The sequence below is a fragment of the Erithacus rubecula genome (genome assembly GCF_903797595.1).
Source record: "Erithacus rubecula genome assembly, chromosome: 4".
Taxonomy (NCBI): domain Eukaryota; kingdom Metazoa; phylum Chordata; class Aves; order Passeriformes; family Muscicapidae; genus Erithacus; species Erithacus rubecula.
Window position 1 is genome coordinate 5,595,384 of NC_136686.1, and position 10,605 is coordinate 5,605,988.

Consider the following 10,605-nt stretch of genomic DNA (forward strand, 5'->3'; position numbering starts at 1 on the left):
GATGGGCTGGCAGAGGGTTGTAGCCAGGGATGGGGACTCCCACCACAATGGGATGGGCGCTTGGAAGGTGTTGGGCGAGGCAAAAGGCTCACACGATTTTAATTTTTCAATCATTTCAGGAGCATTTCACACAGCTGCTCTTGAGAAAATGCCTCTTGTGAGATGAGCTAGAGGTCACAGAGTCCTAAAGATGCAGCTGTACAAATGCTCCCTGAAGAGCATCTTTAATAGCCATAGATAAAATCTTTGGGAGCTCATCTGCAGGGCTACAGCCATTACAAAACAGGGTCCATTTCCCTTTCGCCTTCAGAGAAGCTGTGCCAGTTTCTACCAGATAAGAGTCTGATCCAAACTGCTTAATTATATCATGCTTCAGGAATATATCATATCTTGGTGCTCTGGGTGTAATCCACACTAACCTGATGGGAATTTAACATTCAGGAAAGCAATGAGGGCGGTCAGGACCTCTTCCAATGCAGGTTGAGACTAACACCAGAGTGAATATATTGATGGCTGCCATATAAAATATACATATAACTTTTCATTAATGATATAGGCTACCTAACCCAATTACTAATAAACAACAAATACAACTGAGTTCACTGTAGGTTCTTTGGTGGGTCCTGCTTGACACCCCAGGCAGATTTCTGATGTTTGGCAGAAAAGATAAATAAGGAACCTCCTAAAGCAGAGGGACCCTAAATCACTAGTCATGTTGAAAACTATGTCCATATTGCTCTAATTGCAGGCTGACAAACCCTGATTTTAGCCAGTTCCACCAATTATACTCCAAGCACAAAAGGCCAAATGCATTTTTGGTGTAACTCCTCTGAAGACAATCAGCCTTACACACCAGCAGTGGAGTTGGGCCAACAGCCCTGAAAGTTATATCCCTGCAACAATGAATGTTTTTAAAATGGGGTGGAGGGAGGGAAGCAAGAAGAGACTGCCAGTCTCCCAAAGGCATCTTTGATAATGATGAGGGCAACAGAATAATGATTTCTTAATGAGGATGGAAAAACAAAGCATATTCAAGCAGTGCTTTTTTCACCCTGAAAGTGCAGCTCTAGAAGTGCTTCACATCTTATTTGCCTTATACCAAGACAACTAGTTTGGTTTGCCCCTTGAACTGCCATTTCCACTTGCACAGCATGGACATCTAAATTTAGGAGCCATTCCTAATTGACAGCATTTGGCACTGCCTCCTGATCCATATCTGAGCAGGAGCAAGCCAGCTGGTGCTCACACCCTGCCATGATGAGGGATTTCCCCATCCCAGCCAGAACAAGGATGTCTCTGAGCTGGGGTGGAGCAATCACATGCCAGAAAAATTGTGCCATAATCATTAGCTAGGAGGAAGCAAATGAAATTTACATAAGGCTCTGCTGGCAGAGCAGGGCATGCTCCCATCCCATCCCATCCCATCCCATCCCATCCCATCCCATCCCATCCCATCCCATCCCATCCCATCCCATCCCAATGTCCCAAATGTTGCTCAGCACAAAGTTTGGTGTGCAGCACTCCCACCAGAGCTGCCCTTTGTCTCCTCAATCCTCTGACCTCTGCCTCTCTCACACAGTTTCCCTCGCTGTCTCCCATCACCTGGGCTCCCAGGGGCCGTGGGATGGGCTGGGCTGGCCATGCCTGGCCTCTGCCTGCTCACCTTGGGCTGAGATTTGCTGGGGCTGCTCTGGAGCACGGCAGGCTCAGCAGGGATGATCACAGAGCTGCTGTGAATGCCTTTGGCAGGCAGCAGAAGGGAGGTCTGGATAACAGAACCTGCTCCTCTTAACAAGCTGTGCACCTCCATATCAGCTCATCCTCCACTTCCAGCCACGAATCCCATTTGCTAATCAGCACCATGCAGCTTAACCCTTTGCTCTGGAAGAAAGCAATATTCATCATGTATTCTGGTGGTGGTTTATATGCTTAATGAATAAATATGGGGCATTTCCATCTAGCAAAGATTAACTTCTTTATTTCCTTTTCATGTATTTCAAGAGCATAAAAGTAGGACAGGAGAGATTGGGAAACCGACACAGAAGGTTTAGGGACTGGTTTCCCCCCCAGGGTATGGTTTTACAATGTGTATTCTGCTTGGATTAAGAATTTGGGAAAGTACTAATTAAAGGATTTTCACCTACCACAGCATATCCAGACACCTCCAGCCTTTTCCCAGTGTCAGAGTCCACGTGGACTGCACTAGGAAAAAAACTGGGACTAAAAGGCTTGGAAAGGACAGAGGTATTGAAGAAGAAAACAATTTTTTATAAGCCTGGGAAATTTATCTTCTAGGTGAATTCCACAGAAAGGGGTAGGATTAAACCTCTACGGACACACAGAATTTGCGAAGAGCTCGATGTAATTTACTCTCACAAACCCAGGTGTGATTCTCATTTGCACTCTGGCCACTTTACACTGTTTTCCCAGTGTAAAGGGGTTGTAAAGACGGCATCAATCATCTTTACACCTACTTTATGGCCATTTTACACAGCTAAAAGGGCCCTTTGTGTAAATGAGAACTCAAGCCCTAGAGAATTTAATAGAGAGGAGATCCTTTCTGTAGACTGTGCTAGACCCTCTAATAGGGTCTATTACCGGGATATAACTCTCCGCTGGGTTTTATAGCTTGCCTTAGAGATCATCAGTCTCGATTAAACTCAGTTCTGCAGGCCTTTCCAAAGGCCATAACCCTCTGGTGTCCTGCCTGCTCCTCCACCCCGAGCCCACACAGACTGATGGAGTTTTCACAAGCAGAAGCAGTAGCCACCACTTTCCTCCGGCTCTGAGATGCAAACAGCGGCGGCCAAAAGAGAACCGAGACGCAGGGAGCCAAAATGTCACATTGTCCGTGGCCCTCTGGAAGGGCAGGGGCTGGTGGGCGAGGGGGAAGCCACGCTGGGGATGCCACCAGCCCGCATGTGACAGCCACCTGCGCCGCGCCGGCCTGCGTGGGCACGCTTGCAGCTCTGCCTGAAAAACAACTCTGCGCAACCAAATTTTTGGGTTTTTTCTAATTTTTCTTTTCCCCCTCCCTTTTTTCACCGTCCCAGCCAGTGCAATGTTTGCTCTGGGGGGCCTTTCGAAAGAGAAAGCGCTGCTGGCGTGTGAGAGAAGCCCAGCTCCTCTATATTTAGAGCGCCAGGATGTCATACCTCGCCTTGAAATTTTCATAGTCCCCTGCACCCCACCCACCCACACATGTACACATGCTCGAGTCTGGAACATGTTTTTCGGTCCTAGCAGAGGGTGTTGGCTTAGGGGGATTCGAGGGAGGTGCAGAGGAACAACAGCAGCTCAGTCCCGGGCGCCAGGCTCGAGGCCGCCTTAAGGCACCGCTGTGGCTGCAGTGCAGGATCTCTGCTCCTCCTTGGCCTGGAATGCAAATCCCAAGGCAGGGCTGAGCTGTTCTGGGGTGTAGGGGAGCCCTGTCCTGTGCCACATCAGGCAGTGGTATCCTCACCAGTTCATTTCTGGGTGGCCATGCACAGACTGCAGTGCCTGCAGCACCAAGAAGGTGAATTCTGCGGGTAGATCATCTGCAGTTCCTCCTCCCCAGGGATTCTCCTTTCTACCTCTAGTAACCACTACTCTATTAAACTATCTCTGTATTCAAATATCATTCATCTACAAAGGCTGGGGTACATTTTTCTTTTGGATCTGGTACCTGGCCTCCATGCCTTTGTCCAAGCCTCATCTAAACTTCAAACTTGTTTTGGGGGAGCTGGCAATTTCTTTTTCCTTTCCTTTTAAAGAGGATATGGGTAATACCTCTTTAATTTGTTGCCACAGTGCTCCACAAAGCCATCTTTACATTGGAGTGAAGATGCAGCAGCCCCTAAGTCTGGCTCACAGTGTCTGGCTGCAGTGTGGATCTGAGTCCCCCAAAGTCACCCAGGGGCACCCAGGTATCCCTGCCTGGCACAGACATCTGAGTCAGCCCCCAAATGTGAGCAGCAGCCCAGTCTGAGAGGGGAGGATAACCTGGAGAGAGTGATTTGAGTACCTGCCTCTCCTTCAGACAGGGATTATGACTGATGAGAGCTGGGCTGACCTCAAGGTACAGCAGATACAGAGAGTGGCTCCGATTAAGGCAGCCCTCAGCTTTACGAGCCCTGATTGTTCTGGAAATGAGATATTTGAGTGGGACAGGGTTTTAACCCCGTTTCACTCTCACAGCTCTGTAAGGAGAACTATTTTTAATTAGACCAGAGCTAACTGAAGAGGGATTTCTCCTCACTTCAGTGTAGGATTTCTCTATCACCAAAACTATGATAAGAGGAATCCTTCCCCTGATCTGTCCTCTGCCTGGGAGCATCAGTGCTGGAGCCAGAGCTCCACATGCATGCAGGGGTGTGTGGAAAACACCTCTTATCTTCTTTGGGACATTTTCTTCCAGAGCTGACACAGGGAGGGCAGGGGAAGCTGCTGTCCCAGATCCATAATGTGCCTGAGTCAACTGAGCCCTGCACCAATCCCCACTTATACTGATACTACTGGGATTTGGTGGGATAGTTTAGGGAACAATCACACTGAAAAGGGAAGAAAATAGACATTTATACTTTCCCTTCCACTTTGTGAATCCAGGCAGGAGAGCAGCACGCACATGAAGGGACCCAAGAGGAAATACAAAATCCTCCCACCCCGTTTTGCTGCCCAAAGCTGCCAACGCTCTGAGAAACAGTGAAAACGTGCAGAAAATAAACCCCCAGAAACCAGGCAGGCAGGGTTTTCAGGATGCAAAGTGTTGTTAGATTAGGAATGTGAAAATTAGTGTATTTTTATAGCTTGTCCAATTCTTCCAGACTGCCTCAGGTGAAGACCCAGGCAGCCAGCCTTCTTTGCTGACACCAAAGGAAGGAAATTTTGTAATCCGACTGGGAGAGGGCAGTTTATGGGAAGCACTCATATATATCTATTCTGGTAAGGCTACTTTTTGCATAGATTCAGCTTTTTTTTTTTCTTGTATATAAAAAAGAAATTGTAGGATTTCAGCTGGCAAAATTCCGTGCTTCTGAATTAAAAGGAGTTGCATCTCCACTTTCTTTCTAATAGAATTTTTCTTGGTCACCCCATCCAGGTTTCAGTGCTTCTCTTGCTTGTCCCTTCTCCAGTGAGGCAGGTCTTTCCTGGCACATCATCCCCAGATCCCACAAAAGGTACAGGTTCTGTGGGCTCCACATGAGCCCCCCCTGCTTAGCCAAGGCATGGGAGGCACAATTTGCAAACTGGCTAGTGAGACTTCTCCTGAGCTCTCCAGCCACTGATTATGCTGTTGCTTAAGGAAAGTTATCAAAAAATTACAGAGATCCAGTGATTGAAAATCTCACAGGATAATTGCCTGCTAATAGACAACAAGGACAATTAGCCCAAGTGGCAAGTGTGGTTACTGCGTGGTGGAAACAGCAGGTCCTGGTTTTAATGATCTTAATGCCACCAAATTACAGCTGAAAGGGAAAATCCAGGACCTGCAGACAACAACCAGGAACCCCTCTGTGCTCAGGTGTTGCACTGAGCAGGAGAGGCTTGCAGGGCATGCAGGATCACAGGGTGTGAAGGCTCATCCTCATCCCTGGGGGAAGCTGACCCCATTTGAAAGGTTCACTCTAGCTGGGGCTCAGTGCCAGGCATGCTCCACTCCTCATCCCCAGACAGCTTTGGAGCCACAAATCCACACCCCTGGAGGGAAAAGCAGGGAGAGTAGAAGAGGAATAAAGATTTGTTCGATTTTTCTTTGTGTGAGCATGGCACATCTTACTGCAAGGCTTTCCCACCAACAGGAACATGTTGATTTGGGCTGGTATGGAGTTTGATGGAATTTTTCTTTCAGTGGCTGTGTGAGGATCTGGTTCAAGGCACTGAAGTGGATGAGAAACTGATTCCCACACTTAGTACAAGCATCATTAGCCCTGTTGCAGCACACCAGGGGCAACACCAGCTATTTAGGAAAGTGGGTTGATTAAGGGACAACCTTGAAGACTAAAAATAGCAGGGAAATAAGAATCAATGCCATATGAAAGCAAACATGCAGCCAGTTGTTATCACAGAGCTGTTCACGTGATGGTTTGTGCACTGATCTCACCCACAGAGTGTTTGTTTTGGACAATCTTAAAGGGTCCAGCTCCACGGATTGGCAGCAACATGTATGGAGTGATCTGGGAGCACAGACCTGACCCAAAATCCATGGGAGTCAAGGCAGTGACCCCTCCAAACACTCTATATAGGAATCACTCCAGGTTTGGAAAGATATGTTGTAGTTAAAGACATTGGTCTGGGCTTAGGGAAAATGTAGTGACACTGTCACTGTCAAATCCAGCCAGAGACGAGTGAAAAACAGAGGGGTTATAGCTAAAAGTAAAAATAAAGTGGCTGAAGGAAAATTTGAGCAGTCAAGGGGAAATGCAGCAAGGTCAAACAAACTGCCTTGGCCCAGACACACTGCACAGAACATGCAGTGATTTGAAGGGGAAGAGAAGAAGGATGGCAGGAACTCAGCATCCCGCTCCTTCACAAGCCTCAAAAACATCGCAGGCGACGCGAGAAGAAAAAAATAACATGGCTTTAGTCCTGTCTGGAAACAAAATGTGGCACAAACTGAGGCACAGGAGATTAAACTTGGCTCTGCCCTATTTCCCCCCTGTTTTTTTTTTCACTCCCCTACTCTTTGCTAGCATTATCTGGGCTGCTTGGTCCTCAGCAAACAACCGAGTAGCCAAAATATGGGCAGGATTCACGCCATAACCAAACCAGCCAATGAATGAAACGAGGCACTTGTTTCCTGGAGCAGAGGGAGGGGAAGGGGGGGGATTGGAGCATTTCTGTGTGGTGTTGGAAACCCACCTTGAGCAGAAGCAGTCCCTCAGCTCCCACAAACCACGGGCGCTGCTCTGACGTCAATTGGCCGCTCTGCAGCATCCCGGGGCTGGCGGCAGCAGCACAAGCAAACAGCTCACCCAGCCAGGGACAGAGGCAAGCTGCAGTCCTGCAGCCCTTCCCTCGGCCTCACTGCTCCCCACAGCACCCACAGCTCTGCTTCCAGAGGCAGGAGGGAGCAGAGCAGCTGTGGCAGCTTGGGAAGTTCACTTTGGCTGGGTGTGTGGGGTTGCAGGGATGGTGGGTGCCAAAATCCTGAGGGTGCAGTGGGTCTGGGCTGAGGCTCTGGGGACTCAGGGCCACCCCTGAGCTGTGGCAGAGCCCAGGCAGGCTGCCAGGGAGAGAGCAGTGCTCATGCAGCTACTCATGGCTCCAAGAAAGGGATGGCTGGTGTCCTCCAGCCTCCACCTGGGAGATGGGCTTGGGACAGCTTGTGAAAGAAGGATGAGAAAATTACTGGGATCATCTTTCCCCTTTCACTCCTTCCACCAGACTCCACGCCTGAAGAGAGTGGGAGCAGGAGGAACTTGATTCCTCTCAGGATGCTTCCTGCAGCACACGGTGGGAGGTAAAGGAGGCAGCAGCTGTTCAGCTCCTTCCCTCCCCTTCCTGCACCAGGTTCCACCCCCAGCCACCCATTCCAGCCCATCCCAACCCTGACTGCATCCCACAGGGGACACAGGGACAGCTGCAATGCAAGAACTGTGTCCCATCACTGATCCTGGAGCTTGGCAGCCCTTGCTTTTGGGGGATGCTGCTGAGCCAGCTCTGGGCACCATGCAGGGCTGCATTCCTGGGCTGCATTTTTCAGCACTGGCAGAGCAGCCCACTCCCTTTGTTCCCACCTGAAAAACCTCCACAGGGCTTGACTTCCAGAATAGGAGGTGGCTACAGCCCCTGCAAGCCAGCTCAGCTGAAGCTGTCCTGAGATGAGCCCACAATTTTGAAAGCAGCCAGAATTGCTGATTGCCTCTGAAAATAAAAGCATCAGAGACCTTTAACTCCCATCTCTCCTTCCCTAGCTGTGCTGGGGGCTGCTCAGGGGCTTGCCCTGTGTGGGGCAGCACAGAACCCCCACTGAAGTGTCTGCTCCACCATTCCCAGGATCAGCACTTGCTCCTGGAAAAATGCTGTGTGGAGCCACAGGCTGGAGCTCAAAGGCACAGTGGAGAAAGGAGGATGGACACGAGCCATTCCCAAACCAGAACCAGTTTGCCCCTTTGCTGCTTCTAGAGACAGGACATGGGCTGAGAGGATGTGTTGTTATGTCTCTTCACAACACATCTTCTTGGAGACCCCTTTGTGGAGTTCCTGGACCTACATTTTAAATGCTGAAGTGAGGCAAAAGCCTGCTCTGGGACTTTAGTTTGAACCTGTTCTTTTCCTGGGACAGTAGGAAAATGTGGGTCCCTTTTCCCAAACCTACTTTTATAAATTTTGGTAGAGATGCTCACCAAGAAGGCAGAGGGCCCAGCTGATCCCTGCAGTGATGTTAGGAGACCCATTTTTGAGGCAAGACAAATTCAGTGACCAACTGAGGGCCGTGGGCTTTGTGGGGAGGCAGAAACCCTGCAGGACAGGGACACACTGGGAGCACCAGCTGCCTGCAGAGCCTGGGGGCTGGCTGGGGCCAGCACAGCAGTGGGCAGGTGTTCCCATCAGCAAAACCTCTTGAGAGCAGCCACTTGCTAAAATAGATGCCACGCAATCAGCTGAAAAAGAAAGTGCCAGTGCCCAGCTGCCTGCTGCAGGCTCAGCACAGAGGGGAGTGCCTATTTTTATCAGGGACAGCCAAAGGCCATGGAAGGTGATGGGGGCAGCTGGCAGAGGTTTTCCCTCTCACCATCCCAGCAGTTCCCCCTGCATCTGGGCATCCTGGCTGGATGTCACTTGGCTGTCACCCTCCTGCATGCCCTGTCACCATCAGTGGCACCTTGTTCATCTGGGGATGCCCTGGCTGGCAGAGTCCCAAAGGGAGTTAAGAAACAAGCCAAACCACCCACACTGTGCTGGGTGCTGAGAGCAATGAATCAGCCCCTCCTGTCTCAAATCATGGGATCAGCCTCAGGGTGACTGGAGTGAACTTCTGTGTGTGTGTGGTACTTGGGAGTGGCCATTCCTCATCCCTGGGGCACCTCCCTCAACACAAGGGCACCAATGCTTGTGCAGAGCAGCACCCTGGGAGCTGAGGAGTCCAAGCAAAACCCCCAAGACATTGTGCAAGCAGAGGGAATGTGTGGCTTCTGGGCACACTGGCCCTGGCAGCAGCACAGGGCATCCCACAGACTCCTCTGGGCAAGCTGTGGCAGCACAGCCCCAAGACTTACACCCAGCCCTCCTCCAAATGTCATCCCCTGCCTCTGCAGGCACCACCCAAACTCACCTTCTGCTCCACTGAAAGCCTGAGTGTGGTTGTGTCATCTGCAGGGAGCAGGATAGGCTCAATCTTCCAGCACTTCTGCTTGGAATTGGTGGGATTTTTCCCTATTTAGCAGGCCAGGTGTGTTGTAATAATTGCAGCAAACTAGGGCAAGTAAAGAAAAATAATCTATGAGAAAAGGGGGGGGAAAGTATAAATGTTGCTCTTCCTCCTCCTCTAAGATACCCTACACCTCCATCCAAAATGTCCTTGCTGTACCCTCACAAGCAGCACAGTTTTTGGGAGGGGCTGGCACTCAGCAGTGCCACCAGATGCTGATGGGAGGACCTCCTCCTGTGGGATGGAGCCTGAAGTTCATCCTGTGGGATTAGAAGAATCACTGCTGATAGCTGCTCATTTCCATGGTGACTATTCCCTTCCATAGACAGAGTAAATGGCCACTGAGCACCACAGGAGGCAAAGCTCTTCTGGGAAAAGCAGCCCCAAAACACTTGGAGAGAGGAGAGGAAAGAGGGGTAATGATTGTCCCAAGCTCTCAGACCAGAGAGATGCCCCTGCTGGCATCCAGACCCCGAGCAGGCTTGGTGCCACCAGCTGTCCTTTGGGTCCTTGGAAGCTGGCAGCACAATTCCATGTGTGCTAAGAGCACAGTCCCAGAGATCCATGGCATCTCTGTGCTCCTGCTCCCAGCCTTTTCCCTCCCCAGGCTGCAAACCTTTTGGCCTGGGACCGTGATTTTCATGTTTGCAAACAAGAGTGTGAATGGTGTGGGGCAAACCCGCCGGGCTGGGGGGCAGCATTTCTGATTTATACCACTGTAAATTACTGCCTCTGCTTTCAAAAATGTTGTTATTTTGTTGGATAGAGTCCCAGAAACTCTGCAAAGAAGGGAGAGGGAGAAATTCCTCATGGATTAATTTCTTAGGATTTATTTGCCACTGAGCATCGTGCAACTGCTTGCCTTGCACAAGGCTGTGCTGGCCACGAGGGGTGACAGAGGACAGGAGTGACCTGCAGCTGGTTTGTCACCACCATTTGTCACCAGGGCCATGCAGAGAACCAGGCATGGAGCAAATGGAGGCCAGCTCCAAGTTCCCAGGACAGAGTGGGCAGGGGAGGGTGGCAGAGCAGTGCCCAACATCACCTGCTACTCTTCAGCCTCCCAAGCAAGCTGGGCATCTTGGCTTCCTCTCTCCCTTTGGAGCTGCCTGGAGAAGCTTCAGCAAAAGGATTTATCCTTTTTGTGTTTTTATCCTTTTGGGTTTGTGTGTGTTAATATTTGAGGTGTCTGCAGCTCACGTGCTGTAAAAAGCTGTGTGCCACAGGGGATGGTGGCTCCAGAGCACTTGGTG